This window comes from Nomascus leucogenys, chromosome 1a (genome assembly GCF_006542625.1).
Source record: "Nomascus leucogenys isolate Asia chromosome 1a, Asia_NLE_v1, whole genome shotgun sequence".
Classification (NCBI taxonomy): domain Eukaryota; kingdom Metazoa; phylum Chordata; class Mammalia; order Primates; family Hylobatidae; genus Nomascus; species Nomascus leucogenys.
Window position 1 is genome coordinate 82065207 of NC_044381.1, and position 23510 is coordinate 82088716.

The following is a 23510-nucleotide window of genomic DNA, read 5'->3' on the forward strand; positions in this document are numbered from 1 at the left end:
ATGTTGGCCTGGCTGGTCTTGAACTCCTAATCTCAGGTGATCCACTGGCCTCGGCCTCCCAAGGTACTGGGATTTACAGGCGTGAGCTACCGCGCCCGGCCTGTCTTTTAGCTTCTCTCATTTTTCACTCCTCCTTTCTCTACTGCTCAGGGACCTAGGGATAAAATGTGGCCCTATTCACTCCAAAGAAAGCATAGGCCAGCTGGGCCTACTACAAATACAAAAATTAGCCAGGCATGGTGGTGGACGCCTGTAATCTCAGATACTTGGGAGGCTGAGACAGGAGAATTGCTTGAACCCGGGAGGCGGAGGTCACGGTGAGCCCAAATCACACCATTGCACTCCAACCTGGGTGACAAGCAAAATTGCGCCTAAAAAAAAAAAAAAAAAAAAAAAAAAGCATAGGCCAAACTCCCTTAATAGAGCCAAAAAAGTTCATTAACAAGATATTTTATAAAAAATGAAGGGAATATCTAAAGAAAATAACACCTCAGAATATAGCAACATAAACACAATTAGGTTTCTTATCCTAAGAAATTCTGTGAAAATATCTAAGATCTGTACATGGCTCTCAGATTCCCTGCTCTTGAAATGCATTCATTTTGCCAGGCCCGGTGGCTCATGCCTGTAATCTCAGCACTTTGGAAGGCCGAGGCAGGCGGATCACGAGGTCAGGAGTTTGAGACCAATCTGGCCAACATAGTGAAACCCCGTCTCTACTAAAAATACAAAAATTAGCCCGGCGTGGTAGCACATGCCTGTAGTCCCAGCTACTCGGGAGGTTGAGGCAGGAGAATTGTTTGAACACGGGAGGTGGAGGTTTTGGTGAGGTGAGATTGTGCCACTGCACTCCAGCCTGGGCAACAGAGTGAGACTCCATCTCAAAAACAAACAAACAAAAATCAGATTTCATCAGAATTCACTCACTCACTGTCAAGAGAACAACATGGGGGAAATCACCCCCATCATCCAATCACCTCCCACTAGGTCCCTCCCTCGACATGTGGGGATTACAATTGGAGGTGATATTTGGGAGGGGACACAGAGCCAAACCGTATGGGTGTGGGGTAGGGGATGGTTTTAGGATGTAACTGTTCCACCTTATATCATCAGGCAGGTCACAATAGGGTTCATGCTCCTGTGAGAATCTAATGCTGCAGCTGATCTGACAGGAGGCAGAGCTCAGGCAGTAATGCTCGCCTGTTGCTCTATGGCCCGGTTCCTAACAGGCCACAGACCCTCACCAGTCCACGGCCTGGGGATTGGAGACCCCTGCTTTAAGCCCTTGCCACTCAGGTCTTTGGCTCCACCCACTTCAGAATCATTCTGTGATGATTCACTCACGAGGTCCCTACACACAAGGAAGGCAGGGTCTTGTAAAAATCTGCCTGTTACAGTTTCATGACACGATAATAACCACATCATAAACATACCATTCACAGAGTATGAGTTAATACATTTATGGTATGAGGAAGTTCATTCTTATTTACCATGTGAGGTGGTAAAATCTCGCCTGGAGAACACATGTTGGCTAGGCCTGGGAGTAACTTTGCAAGCAGGTGAAAGCTTGAGATACTTTACGGCTATTCTCTCAATTAGGTGGTTTAAGATTTAAAAAATAATTGTATGAATTTGACCTCAATAAATTATTTTTAGAAAACAATTGCCTCCATCTCCAACTCAACATGAAACTGTTTTACTCATCCGTAAAGCCGACCTGATGAATAAGTAATTTAAACTCCTTTGGTTAAAATAATTACTGTTTGCAATATTCCAGGGGGTAGTTCAAATTGGACTAGACTGGTTTGAAGGTGGTTTGTGTGTAGTCTTTTCTAAGGTAAGAGTCTAGATCAGGTGTGGTCTCAGTTTCATGATTTTGTTCTAAAGGCTAACGTTATAAGTATTTGAGCTTCTGTTAAAGGAGACCCTCAGAAATTTCCCACTGGGGCCTGAGACCTCCTAACACCACCAAGAAATGACTTTTTCCTTCTTGTGGGAGGCATGTAAGATGAATAGACATGTAATTATATATTTATTTTACAACTGCTTTTATAGTTGCTTACTATGTGCTTAATATTATACAGATAGTAATTCATATAAGCTTTTCTTTCTTTTTTTTTTGTATTCGAGACAAGGTCTCACTTTGTTGCTCAAGCTGGAGTGCAGTGGTGCAAACATAGCTCACTATAGTCTCGACCTCCCAGGCTCAAGCAATTCTCCTGCCTCAGCCTTTCAAGTAGCTGGAACTACAGGCATGTGCCACCACGCCTGTCTAATTTTTGTATTTTTTGTAGAGATGGTGTTTCATCATATTGCCTTGGCTGGTCTTGAACTCCTGGGCTCAAACAATCCTCCCACCTCGGCTTCCCAAAGTGCTGAGATTATAGGAGTGAGCCACCACACCCAGCCCATGTAAAGCCTTCTAATAGCCTTCTGGTGAGGGGACCATCCTCATTCCCACATAGCTGAGGCACAGATAGGGGAATTGAAGCACAGAGGGGTTGAGTGTCATGCCTAAAGCCTCCCAGCTAGTACCTGCCAGAGCCAGGATTTGAACCCAGACAGTTGGGCCTCAGAGTCCATGGTTTTTTGTTTGTTTGTTTGTTTAGACGGAGTTTCGCTCTTGTTGCCCAGGCTGGAGTGCAATGGTACGATCTCGGCTCACTGCAACCTCCACCTCCCAGGTTCAAGTGATTCTTCTGCCTCAGCCTCCCTAGTAGCTGGGATTACAGGCATGCACCACCACCCCCGGCTAATTTTGTATTTTTAGTAGAGACAGGGTTTCATCACGTTGACCAGGCTGGTCTCGAACTCCTGACCTGAGGTCATCTACCAGCCTTGGCCTCCCAAAGTGCTGGGATTACAGGCATGAGCCACCACGCCCAGCCTAGAGTCTGTGTTTTTTAAATGTCATGCTATGGTGCTTATCTATTGTGATTAAGCAGGAAACTCCAAGGTCCAAACGCTCTCCCCAGAAGATGGGCTGATAGTTGCAATATAGGAAGAGAACACTGTCTACACATTCCGGTTAAAGTAGCTCTTTGTTTACAAATCATACATGCTTTCCATTTTAGAATAGAAATATACATGTACTCATGTCCCAGTGTGGTATGAAAGTTGCAGTGGGATGTCACTGTGGGCCCACAATTTCTTCTCTGAGGAAAGTAATAAATGGAAGCAAATCATCTCCTTTCCTTATTGACAGAGGCCCCACCACAGGTGTGAGGTGCCCCCTTTGTCCTTCACCCCCAATTCTGGTGAGCTGCCCAGTTTTGGGACCATGGACCATTCAGATAATGGAATAATCCCACTCTCAGACAGAGGATAGGAACGGTGTAGATACTGCTTGAGGCTGAATTTAATAGGAAATCAAGGGACAGTAAAATTCTTTTCATCAGTCTTTGTCCTAAAGTTCTAAAATGTCTACCTTGTTGTCACAAATGGGAATGAAAGTAACATCTGGGCCACAGCGAGAAGTGCCCTGAATTTTGCCAATCATTAAGCCTCCCTCAGTTATAGTCAGCACATATTTTGAAACTTAGAATGAAAATCTTTTATGGTGATGTACACCCATGTTGCAGGGTCTCTATGGAATATATACAAGACACTATTTTAAGCATATAGGAACCTCGCATAGTTTTTGTTCTCACATCACATCTTGCTATAGAAATAACATTCATGTGTTGAGTATGATTCTCGATAATGCGTTTGTTATTAAGTTTCTCTGTGGCTCCACAATTATCTTCATTTGCTCTCCTTGCCATTGTTTGGAAGAGAGAGCTTAGGGCAGAGGAATTGGGTTTTCCTAGAGAGTTTGAAGTAGGGTTTTAAATGGCATTTGATGAAAGTAGAAGAAATTGAGTTGAGAAGAGTTTTTGCTTGGCTACTACATTAAAACAGGATAAGGCTCATGGCGAGGGATGTCCTGTTCATTTTATTTCTACTATGTTTCCAACCACCCAAATCATCCTACAAGCAGTAAGAAGGCTTGTGCTCCCATGGCCTCAGCAAAGATGGTTTGAGAAGCACTCCTGAGTGCCTATGACCCACAATCCAAGTTTCTTGGTAGGAGGTATGCTCAGAAGGGGCTTCCTATTAGGGCAAGAGGATAACGCTGGCCCCTTTTGAGGGCAGCCAGAAAAAAGGAAAGATTTTTCTGGATACACTTGGCTGAGAAATGGAGCTGGGGGTTAAATTCTCCATGTTGTAGAATGACATTTGGCCGTCTTCTAAAGTCCTGAGTCTGTCTTTTAAGAAGATGTTGGCCGGGCGCGGTGGCTTACGCCTATAATCCCAGCACTTTGGGAGTCCGAGGCGGGCAGATCATGAGGTCAGGAGATCGAGACCATCTTGGCTAACACGGTGAAACTCCATCTCTACTTAAAATACAAAAAATTAGCTGGGCATGGTGGTGGGCGCCTGTAGTCCCAGCTACTCAGGAGGCTGAGGCAGGAGAATGGCATGAACCTGGGAGGCAGAGCTTGCACTGAGCCGAGATTGCTCCACTGCACTCCAGCCTGGGCAACAGAGCAAGGCTCTGTCTCAAAAAAAAAAAAAAGAAGAAGAAGATGTCAGTGCAGGGGTAGGTGAGAGCCTGGTATTGACTTTGGTAGAGAGCCCAATAACTGAGGTGCCTTCCTTGGGTTTTAGTTTAAACCACTCTTTTCTACTCACGCATTCTTTGATCATGCTGAGCCTCCATCAGCCACCAAAAGCCACCTGCACGTCTCAGTCGTGTCTGCCTGATGAGAATCCCACAGTCCCCAGCACACTGAAGTAGGAGAACCTCTGTGGGTTGGAAGGCACAGACAGCTTCATGCCTGTGTTCATTACACTCAGATTACCTTCTGCTTCTTGGAGGTAAGCACTGGTAGTTTTTGGGTCCAGGACCACATGGTCTGCGGAGAGAAGACGAGAGAGAGCATTTGAGGGCAGCTGAGGGCAGGAATGAGATCAGTTTAATAAAGTGGCTTTGAGTCAGTGGAAGGTTGTGGCTGGATGGATGCCCCTCTCCAAATCTCCCAGGGAGTCAGGCCTTCGTCCAGGTTGGGGCAGTCCACTGGTTGTCAGAGGACTGCTTCTCTGTGAAGGCTTGACTTTTCTTCTCTCAAGACAGGAGAAACCAACCCACGTGTGGCTCAGCTGCCTAGTAATCCTAGAACCACCTGCTGGACCTGGCAGCCTCAGGGCTGGGCCTGGGGTGGGGCAAGCCAGGTGTTTAGGGTATAACATTTAAGGCAGTGCTCTCTCTTGGGGTTGCACAATTGCCCCCTTCTCAGAGGTCTGGCCTTCTGTGGGAGCAGGGCCTCTTCCCCAGTGCGAGGCTTAGAGTAGTCAGGAGTCCGCCTTCTTTAGACTCAAGCTTTACTGCCATCCTGAGGGTGCCAACCAACCTCAGGACAGCTGGGCCAGACTCACCACTGGCTTCTCCCCCTCCGTCTCCATCACAAATGTCAATAACCTCACTGAATGCTTTCCTGTGTTTTGTGAAACTTCAGGACTATGAGGAATATGAGAAGGAGCCTCACCTGGCACCCTCTCTGCATATTCAGGGCAGCAGTTTGCTATCGAACCTGCCTCCAAATCTCCAGGGTATGCCAGACATTTTATCCTAACTCCCTACCATAAGTAACCCGGGCTGGTGCTCATTTAGACAGCCTCACTGGGCTTGTTACTCTGAACAGTTTACCTCCTGTTTCCTCCAGGACACTCAGCAGGTTCTCTAGGGAGAGAAAAAGGAAAATGCTTTGAGCTCCCAACCAACAGGTGCTTTCCACAAGCATCTCCCCCTAGAGCTAAAAGCAAAAGCCAGGGCTGCTTCCCAGCTATAGGTAGAAGCCTGGCCTCCCTCCCCCTGTTCCTAGATCAACCGCCACAACCCCAGAGGAAAACAGGAATTTTCATTACCTTTTATCTGGTGTACGATTTGACTGAGTTTTTTACTCCTTGGAGAAAGTATGGATTCTCTTGCCTCGTTCAGTTAACTTGGAGACTAATGGTTTAGCTTTCATGGTTTCACCCCTAAGAATAAACAGCAGGTTTTTGCAAATCAGGGATGAGTGGTTTACTTCTTAGGTCTAAGATGGAGAAAGACAAACAAACTGAACACCCTACTATCGGGAAGTGGCATCTGGAAGAAAGGGATGCAACCTAGAAATAAGCCCATCCCACATCTTCAGGGCCTAGGAGAAGAGAACGAAGGAAGGCCCACATACCATTTGGCCACATCTTTGAAAGTTATACACCAAACCAGCAAGCTGCTTAATGAAGTTATATCCTCCCACCTTGATGCATATATCTTCATAACAACCTAGAAAGTCAGTTACAAATTTAGAATTATTGGACTCCTCGGGGTTCTGCACAGGGACACAGCAGACCAGGGAGTACCTGCCCAGCCCCCCAGCCCACTCCCTTCTCTTTACACCGTGGTCTCATCTGCATCATGAAGGACTTTTTGTGCATGTGGGTAGGCACCTCAGCCCACATGTCCACGCTTCATCCGTATGTTGCACCTCCTTCCCCACAGTTGCCACTTGGCTACCCCTTGCGTTTTAGGAGCATCTACTTATGCAGAGGTCTGTCCTCCTAAGGAGAGACCCAAAAGACAGACACAGAGAAGAAGACGTCGCAGGCCCTGGAAGTGGGCTCAGAGCTGTTTGTACAAGAAATTCTGGGAGTGTTATGTTAGAAGAGTGGCTTGGACGTGCAATAGGCACACCACTCTGAGGGAGGGTGACTGCCAGTGGAGAGCCAGAGAGGGCACTTTTAATGCATAGGGCCTAGGAAAAGGGTACCACTTGCCCAGGTAAAAGGGAATAAACAGTTCCCTTTCTGAGACTTTCATCATCTGAGGAGACACAGTTTTCTCCAAGTCCTTACCCTCACATAGGCTCTGGACCACCAGAAAGAAGCCAGTAGGGAGGCAGTGGGCTAGAGTTCAATGCCACATGGACACATGTCTACAAAACATCCAGTGAACCATCTTTTTTTTTTTTTTTTTTTGAGATGGAGTGTTGTTCTGTCACCCAGACTGGAATGCAATGGCAGGATCTCGGCTCACTGCAACCCCCACTTCCCAGGTTCAAGTGATTCTCCTGCTTCAGCTTCCCAAGTAGCTGCGATTACAGGCACGTGCCACCACACCGGGCTAATTTTTTGTATTTTACATTTTTTTTTTGTCTTTTTTTTCTTCCTTTTCGTGGAGAACAGGGTCTCACTATATTGCCCAGGCAGGTCTCGAACTCCTGGGCTCAAGCTATCCTCCTGCCTCTGCCTCCCTGAGAGCTGGGATTACAGGAATGAGCCACCGCACCTGGCCGATTTTCTTGTATTTTTAAGAGAGGCAGGATTTCACCGTGTTGGTCAGGCTGGTCTCGAACTCCTGACCTCATGATCCGCCCGCCTCGGCCTCCCAAAGTGCTGGGATTACAGGTGTGAGCCTGGCCTAGTGAACCATCTTCTTATCAGCCAGTCAGATTCATTATCAGCTCCCAGGCTTCCAGCAACTAAGAATGATCAATGCATTGGATTGGAGTCACTACCCCAGGGGAAAAATGGCCATTTCCAGCTTCTATGGGATCCAGCCAAATGCCTTGTGGAATGGAGATGTAGGAGTATTGTTAGTCATGTCTGGGCCTGCCAGACTAATTTTCATCTTCAGCCAGTTTTCACTCTCTGGAGAGGGGAGCCCAAGCAAAACATCTGCGATACCACCGCCCTTCCCCCTGGCCCATCCCCACTCACTGAGCTGTTTAAGATTCTCCTGCTGTTCTGCGAAGAAAACAAGCTCAGGTGCTGTTCCACCAGGCAATCCCCATCCGCCCTGCATGGGGTTTCTGACTTTTCCTAGATTATTCCACAAGCCTCCTTAACAAAGTGGACCAGTGTTTATCCTGCACCTTTGTTTTACAGACTGTTTTATGACTGGAAATAACCTGCTTATCATGAATCTCTCCCGAGGGATTTATCGAGGCATCGTCTATTCCATTTTCCCGGCTCTTTCACACATTTATTTCACTTTCTTCATTATTTGGTGAGCACATTTTGTATTCCAAGTCTTAATTATACGAGAAAGAAATATTGTCCAACAAACACAGCCCTTACTGGATTGATTCAGTTTTTTTTTTTTTTAATTTAAAAGGCTTGTCCCCCTTGGTAGTTCTCTGGCTTTTAAAATATGTTTTCTCTATGAAATCCTAGGAAAGGCCTATGAGAGTGGTGTCTTTGCGCCTGTGGGCTTCCAAGGGTGCAAAATGCTTTCTTCAAGGAATAAGCTCAAGTTTATTATTGACAACGTTTTACAAACTATCTTTTTTGCAAGGGAGGGACAAAAGTCCATTCTAGCTTTTGTTTTTCTCAATCACTAATGCCTAGTTTGGTCCTTGACTTCCAAAGCTCTCTTTAACCTCTTGGGATTGAGGGGAACTTTCAACCTGTCTTCTGGCATTTTGTATGTGTGGAAGGGATAAAATATACTTAACATATAATTTACCATTTTAACCATTATTTTTATTTTTATTTTATTTTTTTCAGACAGAGTCTTGCTCTGTTGCCCAGGCTGTGCAGTGGCATGATCTTAGCTCACTGTAACCTCTGCCTTCTGGGTTCAAGCCACCCTTCTGCCTCAGCCTCCCAAGTAGCTGGGATTACAGGTGCCCACCACCACGCCTGGCTAATTTTTTTTTTTTTTTTTTTGAGACGGAATCTCGCTTTGTCGCCCAGGCTGGAGTGCAGTGGCGTGATCTTGGCTCACTGCAACCTCCCTCTTCCGGGTTCAAGTGATTCTCCTGCCTCAGCCTCCTGAGTAGCTGGGCCTATAGGCAAGCATGACCACGCCTGGCTAATTTTTTCTATTTTAGTAGAGACAGGGTTTTACCGTGTTGCCCAGGCTGGTCTTGAACTCCTGAGCTCCAGCAATCCACCTGCCTCGGCCTCCCAAAGTGCCAGGATTACAGGTGTGAGCCACCACTCCTGGCCTAATTTATTTTTTAGTTTTTTTATTTTTTAAAATTTTTAGTAGAGACAAGGTTTTGCCATGTTGGCCAGGCTGGTCTTCAACTCCTGACATCAAGTGATTCACCCACCTCGGCCTCCCAAAGTGCTGGGATTACAGGCATGTGCCACCATGCCTGGCCAATTTTTTATTTTTTTGAGACAGTCTTGCTCTGTTGCCCAGGCTGAAGTGCAGTGGTACAATCACAGCTCACTATGGCCTTGAGCTCCTGGGCTCAAGTGATCCTCCTACCTCAGCCTCCCAAGTAGCTGGAACTATAGGCATGCACCACCATGCCTGGCTAATTCATTTTAACCATTTTAAAGTGGACAATTCAGTGGCATTAAGTACATTCACAATGTCGTGTGAGCATCACAACTACTTCCAGAATTTCTTTCTCCTTTTTCTGAAACTGAGTTTCGCTCTTGTTGCCCAGGCTGGAGTGCATTGGTGCGATCTTGGCTCACTGCAACCTCCACCTCCTGGGTTCAAGCAATTCTCCTGCCTCAGCCTCCCAAGGGAGAGCATCTGGTGGCTAGTCAGAAGACATAGACTGTTGCCTTAGCCATGCCACTGACCTACTGGGTGAGCTTGAATTTCCCCCTTGAAGTTCAACTTCTGCCATCATCCTTACCAGATGCTTATTAACACATCAAGGCCTTGTAGTCCAGTGATTAAGAACATGGGCTGGCTGGGCATAGTGGCTCATGCCTGTAATCCCAGCACTTTGGGAGGCCGGGGCGGGCAGATCACAAGGTCAGGAGTTCAAGGCCGGCCTGGCCAATATGCTGAAACCCCCGTCTCTACTAAAAATACAAAAATTAGCCGGGCGTGGTGGTGCATGCCTGTAGTCCCAGCTACTCCGGAGGCTGAGGCAGGAGAATCGCTTAAACCCAGGAGGTGGAGGTTGCAGTGAGCCGAGATTGCACCACTGCACTCCAGCCTGGGTGACAGAGTGAGACTCCATCTCAAAAATAAATAATAAAAAAAGAACATGGGCTATAAAGTCAGACTGCATTCAAATCTTATCTCTTTCACCTACAAGCTGGGAAACCGTCTTCATGTTACTTAGTATATATTAATATCTGTGTTGGTTTACCTAATCTATAAGTACTTGACAAATGTTAGTGACTATTGGGTGCAGGGCTCACACCTGTAACCCCAGCACTTTGGGAGGCTGAGGTGGGAAGATTGCTTTGAGCCCAGGAATTCGAGGTTGCAGTGAGCCATGATCACACCACTGCACTCTAGCCTGAGCAACAGACTGGGACTCTGTCTCAAAACAAAAAAAAAAGTGCTAATAATTAATATGAAGGTTAATGCCTAAATCCAACTGTGCATGGTGGCTCATACTTGTAATCCCAACACTTTGAGAGGCCAAGGTGGGAGGATCACTTGATGCCAGGAGTTCAAGACCAGCCTGGGCAACATAGCGAGGACCTCATCTCTTAAAAAAAAGAAGAAATGCCAAATCCCCCAAGCCCATCCCAAAGAGTGGGAAGGGAGCTAGTCCTAGCCCAGGTGGGATGGAAGTTCTAGGGACTTGGGGATCATAGCAGAGAACCCTCATCTGAAGCAACACTGACAACAAGGAGGAGGCAAAGCAAAGCAGGCAATAATTAGAAGTCAGTGCTTATTGAGAGTTTATGATGTTCCACACACTCCTTTTTTTAAAAAAATTGATATATAATAGTTGTGCATATTTATAGGGTACATGTGATATTTTGATGCAAGCATACAGTGTGTAATGATTAAATCAGGGTAACTGGAATATCTATCACCTCAAACATTCATTATTTCTTTGTGTTGGGAACATTCCAAATCTTCTCTTCTAGCTATTTTTAAATATACAATAAATTATTGTTAACTATAGTCATCCTATTGTGCTATTGAATACTAGAGTTTATTTCTTCTATCCAGTTGTATTTTTGTACTCATTAATCAACCCCTCTTTATGCTCCTCTACCCCCACTACTTTTCAAAGTGTCTGGTAACCACCATTCTACTCACTACCTCCATGAGATCAACTTTTTTTGCTCCCACATATGAGTGACAACATGTAATATTTGTCTTTCTACAGGCACTACTTTTGTGGTGTGATATTATATGCACAGAACAACCCAATGAGTGTTGTTATTCTTATTTGCTCCATTCTGTACATGAGTAAACCAAGGCTTAAAGAGGTCAGGTAAATTGTTTAAGGTCCCAGAGCTAGCAAGCGCAGAACCAATGATTCAACTCAGTTTCCTTGGCTCTAAAGTGCATTCACTTAAACACTGCACAAGCTAAGTATCAAAAGGCCAGGAGATGGGGAGTTATTGCTTAATGGGTACAGAGTTTCTCTTTGCGGTGATGAAGAAATTCTGGGCTGGGCAAGGTGGCTCACACTTGTAATCCCAGCACTTTGGGAGGCCAAGGCTGGTAGATCACCTGAGGTCAGGAGTTCGAGACCAGCCTGGTCAAGGTGATGAAACCCTGTCTCTACTAAAAATACAAAATTAGCCGGGGGTGGTGGTGCATGCCTGTAAACCTTGTGATCTGCCCGCCCCGGCCTCCCAAAGTGCTGGGATTACAGGCATGAGCCACTATGCCCAGCCAGCCCGTTTTTAATCACTGGACTACAAGGCCTTGATGTGTTAATAAGCATCTGGTAAGGATGATGGCAGAAGTTGAACTTAAAGGGGGAAATTCAAGATCACCCAGTAGGTCAGTGGCATGGCTAAGGTGACAGTCTATGTCTTCTGACTAGCCACCAGATGCTCTCCCTCACCCGCCAGCCACTGGCTCTAGCTGTGCTGCAGATGTTATTATTCTAAGAGTGTGATGTCAAACGTAATCAGGGAATCAGGTAATTAAGTATTTAGGGAGCTTTTAGACATGGACAATACCAATGGCTTACCTCCTGGAGTATTGCTTTGATGTGTTCCCTCATATAGCTTTCCACAGATCAGCAAAAACACATGCTTGGAGTTGCCTAAAAACGAGTGAGTGTCACCAGCCACCCACCCACCCACTGCCACCTTCCTGGTTCTCAGTCCCCTAACAAGCCCACCTTTGAGACTTTATTAACTGAGTGTGGGTGGCCCGCCTTCGTTTCCTCCACAAGGTGGTTGAGGAGACATCTCTCATTTAAGATTTTGTTCACGTTTTTATGCTGGTTTCTTAAAATGGCTTTATTGCTCTCTCAGTTGGGACAGAAGGCTTTTTTTTTCTTGTTCTCCTGGAATTGATGGCATTAGTCACACTCACAGGTGACTCTCTGCTTCTTAGTTTCTGTTTCTAGGATAAGGTGGTCACATGAACACTAAAGCAAGCAATGCATCTTTCCTTTTCACTGTTGTCCAAAGTTGCTGCCCTGTAATTTCCTCTTCATTTGATTCTATTCCTGTTACATACCCACTGTACAAGAATTTAAAAAGAGACAAAACAGAAACATACTTCAGAGCCTTAAAGTGTATGTCATTCAATGTGATTATAAACTGAGTTTTTACAACTCCCAACGTTATCTCCAGCTATCTTAGGGGATAATCTTAACAATAAACCTTTCAGAAAATCAATTTTAATCAATTTTGGCTTAAAACCCCATGTATTTATAAGAGGGAAATGGGATGTGCCATGAAGTCAAGAACATGTGTATGTGGGTGTAATTATGAAAAGACTGGGAATGAGTTAGTTATTCTCTAAAGCACGTGGGTGTCTGCTTTGTGGTTTAATTCTTTGGGTCTGGTGTTGGGCTCTAGGGGAGTGTATCTATCTCAAAACAAGCAACTGGGAAGAGCTTAAAGAACACGGCTAGTTCTGCATCCAGATTCTTCCCGACAAGTAATGCTGGCAGCGACTCACGTACGGAGAGCTAAACTGCTTGGAACAGGAGGATGTGTGCTGAAATAGTTGCAGACATGAGATAATTAAGTATTTACCACCAAGAGCTTAAGTATCAGCTAATCATAGGAGTTGAAACCATCTGAGCCTCAAGGGGTAACAATGCTTTTTTTTCTTTTAATAGCCCAGAGGTAGTAAGATATAATCAATTGAAAAAAATCATAATCAATAATAGTTAAGGTAGAGAAACGGTATTCAACTTGTGCTTATGAGTAACTTTTTTCCTCCGTCTTCCTCTAAGTCGGAGATTGTCAAAATATTGCCTCCCAGCCAAGTCTAGCCCACCACCTGTTTTCGTTTGTCTCTTGAGCTAAGATTTTTTTTTACATTTTAAAATAGTTGAACAAAAAAAAAATTCAAAGAAGACTATCTCGTGACAAGTGAAAATGATATGAAATTCAAATTCCAGTGTTCATAAATAAAATTTTATAGGAACACAGCCGCACTCATTCATTTATGTATCGTCTATGGTTGCTTTTTAGCTACAAGAACAGAGGTCAGTAGTGGCACAGAAAGCCTAAAATATTTACCATCTGGCCCTTATCAGAAGAAGTTTGCCAATCTTGGCTCTAAGGCAATGGTTTCAAAGTGGACAGTTAGTAGCTGTTACCTGAAAAAAAGGGGTCCATTGACAAATAAATTGGAAAATGCTATTTAAAATAAAATCAAACCAATTTCCTTAATAAGCTAATGTGACATAGAAATCTACAAAAAAGAGTGGGAGGGGAGGGAAGCAGAATGTTTGATGTTTCCCAAACTTACTGGCTGTAAAACCCTTTTGTTTTCTGGGCTGTTTTATGGCACTAATCTTCCAGGCAACACAACTTGGTAAATGCTGTTGACAAGTAATTGGAGATTTGTATATACACAATGGAGAGAAAAAAAGCCTGCTACTGGAAACAACAACAAAAGCCACCAAAAAAGCTGGTAGTAGAATTTCTCTCGGGGAATAACCTGTTTTTTGTTTCACAAAAACACTTTTAGTAGGTCATTTGGTCATGAAAAGTTAGGTTTTAGGAACTCGATCTGGAAGATGGAAAATGGAAACAGAGTGTTAGAGAATTCTGCACAGTAGCATGAGGTAATTTGGAGTTTGGGGCTAGGAAGAAGGATTGAAGGGGTGAACAGGACCGGAAAAGAGGGAGATGAGAAGGGTCTATGGTGACTTGAGAAGAATCAAAGAAACCTGGTGGGGAAAGCTGGCCAGTGAGAAATTCCCTACGGCAGAGAAGGCTACAGAAATTCCCTATCAGCGAAATGCCGACCATGACGACCAGTAATCCGTGGAGCCCAGTGAGGAAACAAAATGAACACGTTCCAAATGCAGGAAGAAGTGCCATCAGAGGTGCTCAAATAGGAAGTGCTTCTCTTTCAACTGCAGCCTGTCATGCTGTTTTTAATTTGCTACTTACTGTTGTGCTCCCTGAGGCATAGGGAATCCCACCAGCACAGATCCTCACAGGCACCGAGCCCGTGGGGGCCCTGCTCGGGGACCCACCAGCTGCAGGTTCTCCTTTCCCCTCCCATCAGCCACCAACTCAGGTGCTTTGCCCAAGCCAGGGCTGGGGAAGTCGGGTCAGGCATCTCACTTTCGCATGTGCCGGCCACCCCAACCCACAGTGGAGAGGCATCGGGTGGAGGGGAGGCCACTGGGTGAGGGTGGAGAGGGGGCCTGGGGAACCCAGCAGAGATGGGCAGTGGGTGGGTGAGGGAGTCCGTTGGGGACAGCTGAGTACCTGGCCCAGTAAGGCAGGGAGTTGGCCTGGGGCAGTACTGAGCATGAATCCACGCTCCAAGTCCATGGTGCACGCACCATTGACCCAACAGACTTCACTTACAAAGCGCAAATTCAAAGATAAAATTATTGAGAATTTTAAGACAGTGACCAAAGAATATGAAAGCCTGAGTACAGGATCCTTCTGGGCATATGGTCTCATAGGACTGCAATGCTTGCACACCCATGAAGCCAGCCCTCATGACATCTAGTCACTTTTACTTTTTTTTTTTTTTTTTTTTTTTTTTTGAGATAGAGTCTTGCTCTGTCGCCCAGGCTGGAGTGCTGTGATACAATTTCTCCTCTCACTGCAACCTCTGCCTCCCAGGTTCAAGCGATTCTCCTGTCTCAGCCTCCCAAGTAGCTGGGACTACAGGCGCCTGCCAACACGCCCAGCTAACTTTTTTGTATTTTTAGTAGAGATGGGGTTTCACCATCTTGGTCAGGCTGGTTTTGAACTCCTGACCTCAGCTGATCCACCCGCCCCGACCTCCCAAAGTACTGGGATTACAGGCGTGAGCCACCACGCCCGGCATCACTTGTACATTTTTTTAAGGAATAAATTACCCCCACACATTTATTTCCCAGCTTTGTGTTGGGCCAGTTGTTGCCTTGGGATATTCAAAGCAAAAAAGACTGATTTCCTTGTTTGGGTCAAACCAGCTGACGGAACGAAACAGCAGTAAGAAGTCAATGCTAGAAGGAGATTCAGAGTTCAGTGTAAATGAGAAATTGGATGAGAGGTGGCAAATTGGATGAGAACACAATCCTAGTGGGAACATGTGGACATTTTGGGTTTCCAACCCTGCTAGTGACCCCAGCCAGCTGAAGGACGTGGAGACAGCCACGAGGCCAATGCTTGGATTTCCTATAGCTTATGCTCTCTGGGGAACACTTTACAAATATGTGAAAATTATCTGTGGATTTCGTCTGTTTTTACTGTGTACATTTCTCTGTGCCAGAAGTAAACCCAACTGTGGTCTTTTTTTTTTTTTTTTTTTTTTTTGAGACGGAGTCTCGCTCTGTCGCCCAGGCTGGAGTGCAGTGGCGCAATCTCGGCTCACTGCAAGCTCCGCCTCCCGGGTTCAAGCCATTCTCCTGCTTCAGCCTCCCGAGTACCTGGGACTACAGGCGCCCACCACCACGCCCGGCTAATTTTTTGTATTTTTAGTAGAGACAGGGTTTCACTGTGTTGGCCAGGATGGTCTCGATCTCCTGACCTCGTGATCCGCCCGCCTCGGCCTCCCAAAGTGCTGGGATTACAGGCGTGAGCCACCACGCTCGGCCCCAACTGTGGTCCTATGCTCCTTAATTTGTCACTGTTAATCACTGGTGGCAGGAATTAGCAGAGAGGGATTGTAAGAGATCTTAGCTTGAGTTCGGGCTGCTACTCATGTCCCAGCTCCCATTATGATGTAGGGAGAAACTGGCCAGATACCAAGTGCACTCTCGCCAAATAGAGAGGAATGTATAATGCACCTTTTACAGAAAAAATTCCAAGACAAGTGGGAGTAGAACCACTTATGCCTAACCAACCTGGCTTGGATCAGAATAGAATGATGGAGGACATGAGGAAAGAGAGACAGAGGCCATGTTTAGTTTTTCTGCCCAGGTGGAAGACATTGAATAAATGAGGGATATACATCCCTGTTATTGAATGCTTTCCAAGTGCCAAGCATTCTGCCAAGTGATTCTCTTGCATTAATCTCACTTACTTGCCACATGGATCCTATGAGGTAAACTGTCACCTATTTTACGATGAGTAAACTGATGCTCAGAGATGTTACGCTTACAAAAGGCTGTATAGCCAATAAATGGCAGAGGCAGGATTCAAACCCAGGTTCATCTGATTGCAAAACCAACCTCTTCAGTCACACCTGGGTAAATGAGCTTATGCTGGCTTTTACTGAAAGCAGAAACTCCTTACTCTCAAATATGCATATCCAGAACATCCTGAAGCTGCTTAGAAATTTTGTTAATAGTAGTAACTGAAGATAAATTACTTTTCTGAACACCAGACATAAAACAGAGTCAATGGAGGGGATTGGTGGCATTGGTATCTATTGGGAGAACCTGCCCCTGATAGTCACATAGGTTCTTTTCTATTTTCCCTAAGTGTCAGCTAGTCTGAGAAATAAAGGGACAGAGTACAAAAGAGAGAAATTTTAAAGCTGGGTGTCAGGGGGAGACATCGCATGTTGGCAGGTTCCGTGATGCCCCACAAGCTGCAAAACCAGCAAGTTTTTATTAGTGATTTTCAAAAGGGGAGGGAGTGTACAAATAGGGTGTGGGTCACAGAGATCACATGCTTCACAAGGTAATAAGATATCACAAGGCAAATGGAGGCAGGGTGAGATCACAGGACCACAGGACCGGGGCGAAATTAAAATTGCTAATGAAGTTTTGTGCATGCATTGTCATTGATAACATCTTATCAGGAGACAGGGTTTGAGAGCAGACAACTGGTCTGACCAAAATTTATTTGGCGGGAATTTCCTCATCCTAATAAGCCTGGGAGCACTATGGGAGACAGGCTTATTTCATCCCTACAGCTGTGACCGTAAAAGACAGCTGCCCCCAAAGTGACCATTTGAGAGGCCTACCCTCAGGGACGCATTCTCTTTCTCAGGGATGTTCTTTGCTGGGAAAAAGAATTCAGCGATATTTCTCCCATTTGCTTTTGAAAGAAGAGAAGTATGGCTCTGTTCCACCCGGCTCACCGGCGGTCAGAGTTTAAGTTTATTTCTCTTGTTCCCTGAACATTGCTGTTATCCTGTTCTTCTTTCAAGGTGCCCAGATTTCATATTGTTCAAACATACATGCTCTACAATTTGTGCAGTTAACGCAATCATCACAGAGTCCTGAGGTGACATACATCCTCCTCAGTTTACGAAGATGATGGGATTAAGAGATTAAAGTAAAGGCAGGGATAGGAAATCACAAGGGTATTGATTGGGGAAGTGATAAGTGTCCATGAAATCTTCACAATTTATGTTCAGAGATTGCAGTAAAGACAGGCATAAGAAATTATAAAAGTATTAATTTGGGGAACTAATAAATGTCCATGGAATCTTCACAATTTATGTTCTTCTGCCATGGCTTCAGCCAGTCCCTGCGTTCCTGACTTCCCGAAACAGGTATCTAAGTATTATTCTTTTTAAGATAGATTAGGGGCTGGGCATGGTGGTTTATGCCTGTAATTCCAGCACTTTGGGAGGCCGAGGTGGGCAGATCACCTGAAATCAGGAGTTCAAGACCAGCCTGGCCAACATGGTGAAACCCCGTCTCTACTAAAAATACAAAAATTAGCCAGGCATGGTGGCGGGTGCCTGTAATCCCAGCTACTCAGAAGGCCAAAGCAGGAAGAGAATCGCTTGAACCTGGGAGGCGGAGGTTGAGGTGAACCGAAATTGCATTACTGCACTCCAACCTGGGCGACACAGTGACACTCTGTCTCAAAAACAAAACAAAACAAAAAAACCCAATAAATTAGAGACTGGAAAGGGTGAGTGGAAGAGGGAGGATGAAGAGAAGTGGGTTAATGGGTATAAACATACAGTAAGGCAGAAGGAATAAATTAAATGTTTGAAAGAGTAGAGTGATTATAATTAATAAAGATGTATTGTTTTTGGGTAATGGACACCATAAATACCCTGAATGTTTTTTTTTTTTTGTCTCTGTGAAGACTCCAGAAGTATACCCTGAATATTTGATAGAGTAGGGTGAATATGCTTAACAAAATGTGTTGCGCTTGAGTGATGACACCCTAAATTCCCTGACTTGATCACTACCCATTATATGCATATAACAAAATTTCTCATGTACTCCATACATTTGTAAAATACAAAATTAAAAAATTAAAAATATATTATTCATTTGAAGTCTTTTTTTAATCAAAGATTGATGGCTGAGATTGTGTCTCTCATGTCTTATTTTACCCTCAATGTCTTACAAATAGCAGTCACTCAATAAATGCTAAAGAATGTAATGCTTAGAGAACCTAAAGATTTAAGATTTTTATTCATCTTCTTGAAACTTTTGGTAGCTAACATGATAAAGAGGTGTTCTAGGCATATAATAACTGAAGAATTTTGGCTATAATTTGTTACTAGGAGTTGATGTGTGTGGCCGGGCATGGTGGCTCATGCCTCTAATCCCAACACTTTGCGAGGCCAAGGCAGGAGCATTTCTCAATCAGGAGTTTGGGGCCGGCCTGGGCAACATAGTGAGACCCCATCTCTAAAAAATAAATAAATACATACATATATACATACATAAATAAATAAAAAGTGATTTGAAATATTAATAGAAGAGAAAACATTTTTAAAAGGTTATTCCCTTCACTCTCTTCTCTTTGTTGTATAGCAAGGTTACAGCTCCAGAGAGGACAAATGGCCTAACCAAGTCTCCTACCCGAGTCTCAGCGGCTGACCATGCCTTCTCCTTCACTGAGAGTAGATGCCATTTCAGGGTCAGTCTAGAAACTGGGATTTGTCCTGTCTGTCAGGCTCCACACATACCTATCACTAGGTTCCATCATCTAAGTCGTTCTTGAATCTGTCCCTCTGTTCCCTTTCCCACAGATACTGCCTGTTTTTAGGGACTCCAGATTTCCCATTTGGACTATCGTAGTAGTCTCCTCGGCTCCAATGTACCCTCCACCCTTTCATTTCATCTAAATGAAAATGTGGTACTGCCTCTCCTCTGCTTAAAGATCCTTAGAGCCTCCTGAGAGTCACAACAGTGTGCCCAATAAAACTCCCTGTGATGATGGAAATGTCCAATATGGCAGCCACTAGCCATGTGGCCACTGGGCATTTGAACATGGCTACATAAATGTGACTGTGGAACTGAGTTGTGGCTAATGGCTACTGGATAGGACAGTGCAGGTCTGGGATAGCATGCCAATTACTCAGTGTGGCCCACAAGGCCCTTCTTTGTATTGCCCCAACTTCCCTTTCTACCCTCATGTTCCACAGCTCACTCTCCACACCCTTGAGTGCCTCATGAACTTCATGCTTTTCCCTTTACACATACAGCGTTCTTTCACAATGTTGCTCCTCCTGGAATGCCCTATCCTGCTTTATTTGCCTGACAAAGTTCCTACTCACCTTGCAAGATTCAGCTTAACTCCCTTTTCCTCTGTGAAGCCTTCCTGTCCAGCCTCAGGATGCACTCAGAGTCCTCCACTGGGCTACCACCAGGGCCACCACACAACTCTAGGGGGTACCATTTACACTGAAGTCCATGCACATGGCAACTTCTGGATTTGTGCAGTACACAGTATATGCAGCCCTCATGGTGGTCAAAGTCCAAACTTGTTTGATATAGGTAGCTATTTTGATATACTTTTATTTAGTTCATTCATTCATCCATTCGTGAGGCACTGGGCTTGGCTTATATTACCATAGTCATTTATTTCTATGTCTTATTCCTAAACCCCTTTGTGGATTTCTGCAGGCAGGGACCTTGTATTCCTAAAACCTGGCTTACTGCCTGGCACATAGTAGAAATTCAATAAATATCTGTCAAAGCAGGGATTGGCAAACTGTGGCCTGTGGGCAAAATCCCAGCCACCACCTGCTTTGTATGATCCATGAGCTAAGAAAGGTTTTTACATTTTTAAAGGGTTAGGGAAAAATCAAAAGAATAATATATTGTGGTGTAAAAATTAAGTAAAATTCAAATCTCAACGTCCATATGCAAAGTTTCACTGGCATACAGACACATCACTCAGTTAAGTGTTGTCTGTAGCTGCTTTTCCCCTATAGCTGCAGAGTTGAGATGCTGTAACAGAGACTATGTGGCCTATGAAGACAAAAATCTTTACTCTCTGGCCGTTTCAAAGAAAAGTTGCAGACCCCTGTGTTAAAGGAAGACATAAACAGACTCCCTCCGCTCAGAACATAGCTACTCCTCTTCCCATCTTTCCCTCCTAGCTACCTGCTTCAGGGGAAGACTTGGCCCTGGTCCTTGCCATGCCCCACATTCTAGGTCTTCATTTCCTGCCTCCTCTGGTACTTTGACCCATCAATTACACTGCTGTCTCATTTACCTCAATTATTCTTGCCTTGCATTCTTTTTTTTTTTTTTTTTTTTTTTGAGTTGTAATCTCTTTCTGTCACCCAGGCTGGAGTGCAGTGGCACAGTCTCAGCTCACTGCAACCTTCGCCTCCCAGGTTCAAGTAGTTCTCCTGCCTCAGCCTCCCAAGTAGCTGGGATTACTGGTGCGTGCCACCACGCCTGGCTAATTTTTTGTATTTTTAGTAGAGATGGAGTTTCACCATGCTAGCCAGGATGGTCTCGATCTACTGACCTCATCATCCACTTGCCTTGGCTTCCCAAAGTGCTGGGATTACAGGTGTGAGCCACCACGCCCAGCCACTTGCCTTGCCTTCTATGCTCCAGAAATATCAATTGGCTTGAGATTCCCCCCAAACCATATATTTTCTGCCTATCCTTGAAAATCCCAATATAGAAGACTCCTTTTTCCTCTTCCCAGTTTGTGATGCTCCCCCTACTCCCTGGTCCTCTGCCTGGGATTCTTTTAGGACCCAGAGCAGATAAACCAAATCCTGGAAGTCTTTCTCAGTCTCTTCCTCTCTCAGATTTAATCATTTGCTCTTCTCTGCAAGAGAGTTCAGATTCTAGTAAATACCACATTATATTCTAGTGAATGGAGTGTGTCTAGGTCATTCCCCGCATTTCATTAATTAACTAACTCATGCATTTTACAAATATTTGCTGAGCGCTAATATGTGCCAGGCATCATGCTAGGTGCTGGAATGTGTTGATGACTGAGTCAGATGTGGTCCTTGCTTTGTCTAGCTGGGGAGACAGTTACTAAACATGGCAATGAATGCATCATTATAAATTGTGATAAGTGTTACGAAGAAAAGAACAGGCTGCTACGAGAAGACTTAGCTAGCATATAAGAGACTTTCAGGACTTTTTGCTTGATTGGTGCTGAATAGAAAAAGATGCACTTGAAGAGATGGCCTGGTCAGTTCTCTCTCCTTTCAAAAAAGAAAATGAGGCTTAGAGATCTTACATGATTCACCTAAAGTCACACAGCTTCTAGCAATCAACAGTAGCATAATTCAATTGAATTCAGTTAATTGAATTCAGTGGGGTGACTCCAAAGTCGGATTGTCTTTATGTTACACCATTCACCTTTATTTTCCAATAAATAATCTCATCAACAGTCATCAAGTGTCTGTGTGTGACAACTTGATATGCATGTTTTAATGACTCACTCACCTAAATGTGATATCCATAAATCAGGCATATTGAGTAATGAAAAGGTGGCTCAAACAACAGTGACAGAAATAATTTTCAAAGACTTCAAATTATTTACCAAGCTATTATGTATTCCTGCAGCCTTTCTTCCATCTATAGCCCCTTAGCCCTTCTGGAGGCTGATGGGCGATATACTTTGCTATAGTCTTTTCCAGATCAGTGCTGGAGAGTAGAACGGCAGGAGAAGCTCATTTGTCCTCCTCCTGAACCCCATGTGGCCGGAAGACGCCTGTCCCTGTCAGAAGGCTCTCTGCAGGAAGGCAGAAGGCTGACTCCAGCATGTGCCAAGAGTTTAATTGGAGTTTGGCAGAAATTGGCCACTCAATATCAACAGCTGATATTGAGAAGTGGACGGATCAACACAACTGAAAGTGGTTTAGGGGCAATACCAGGTGAGCAGTCAATGGAGTTGCAGGTCACAAAGAAGCAAGGACTTGCACTGCTTTAAAATATCTCTATCACTTTTTGTTCACTTATGTTTATAGTGAGCAAGGTGGTCATAAGTTCTGGGACCTGGGATTGAATTCTGGCTCTTCCACCTCCAAGGAGGGTGACTTAAGTGAGTCACTTAGCCTCTGTGGGTCTAAGGTTCCTCAAATGCCCAGGGGGAATACTGAGGGGACTTGTCTGGGGGTGGGGGGATGGTGCTGTAGTGAAGGTTAAATGAGTTGTTTCGTGTAAATAGATTACCACCCCACCCAGCGTGAGGGCCAATGACAAGAGCAAATCTGAATAAAGTGCTTCCTTTGCCCCAGGCTCAGCTCTAAATTCCTGTCGTAATATACTTAAGCCTCTCGAAACCCTCAGAACCCTGTAACCTTCTCCGCATTTTAGTGGATAAGGAAACTGAGGCACAGAGAGGTTAACTGGCTTGTCCAGGTCACACAGCTAGTAAGTATCAAAGCTGGGATATGAACACAGAGAGGCTGGCTTCAGTATCCACAACCATAAGCATGGCAGTAAATCTCTCAATGAGTTACTATTTCATTTGTATTTGTTTATATTTTTACATTTACTGCTCTTCCCTCTGCCTTTAAATTGCCTTCCTTGAAATTCCTTCTGTTCAGTATTCTATGATGACTGTATTATCCCAGCCAAAAATCTTGAGATGTGTGTTCAGAGAAAGGATTTTGTGCTGCAGAAGGTAAGAGGTTTACAGGCAATTCTGAAAATTCCATTTAGACAATGCGAAGTTGGGATTTCTAAAACATTTGTGATAGCTTAAGGCGACAGGAGGACAAAATATTTGAAATCAGTATTGTCCAGGAAAAGCCCGAAGAGTAGATGAAGATATTATTTTCTTTGCCCTTTAAATCCTTTTCCAAACAGACCTAGTACAAGATTGAGGGCCTGCGAGCAGATGGCCCTCAATAAACACGAGCAACTGGCAGGCTCTGGTTAAGTCCAGGCTGCCTGCCTCTCCTCCCCACCCGGAGGCAGGGCTCTTCCTGAGCGCCGTTCGGGAAATAGCAGCGCACTCCTGTCCCGCTGGGAGATCTTGACTTTTTATTGCTCTTTCCTCCACAAATTTCACAGCAAACTCTTTTTCTTCATGGTGTTCAA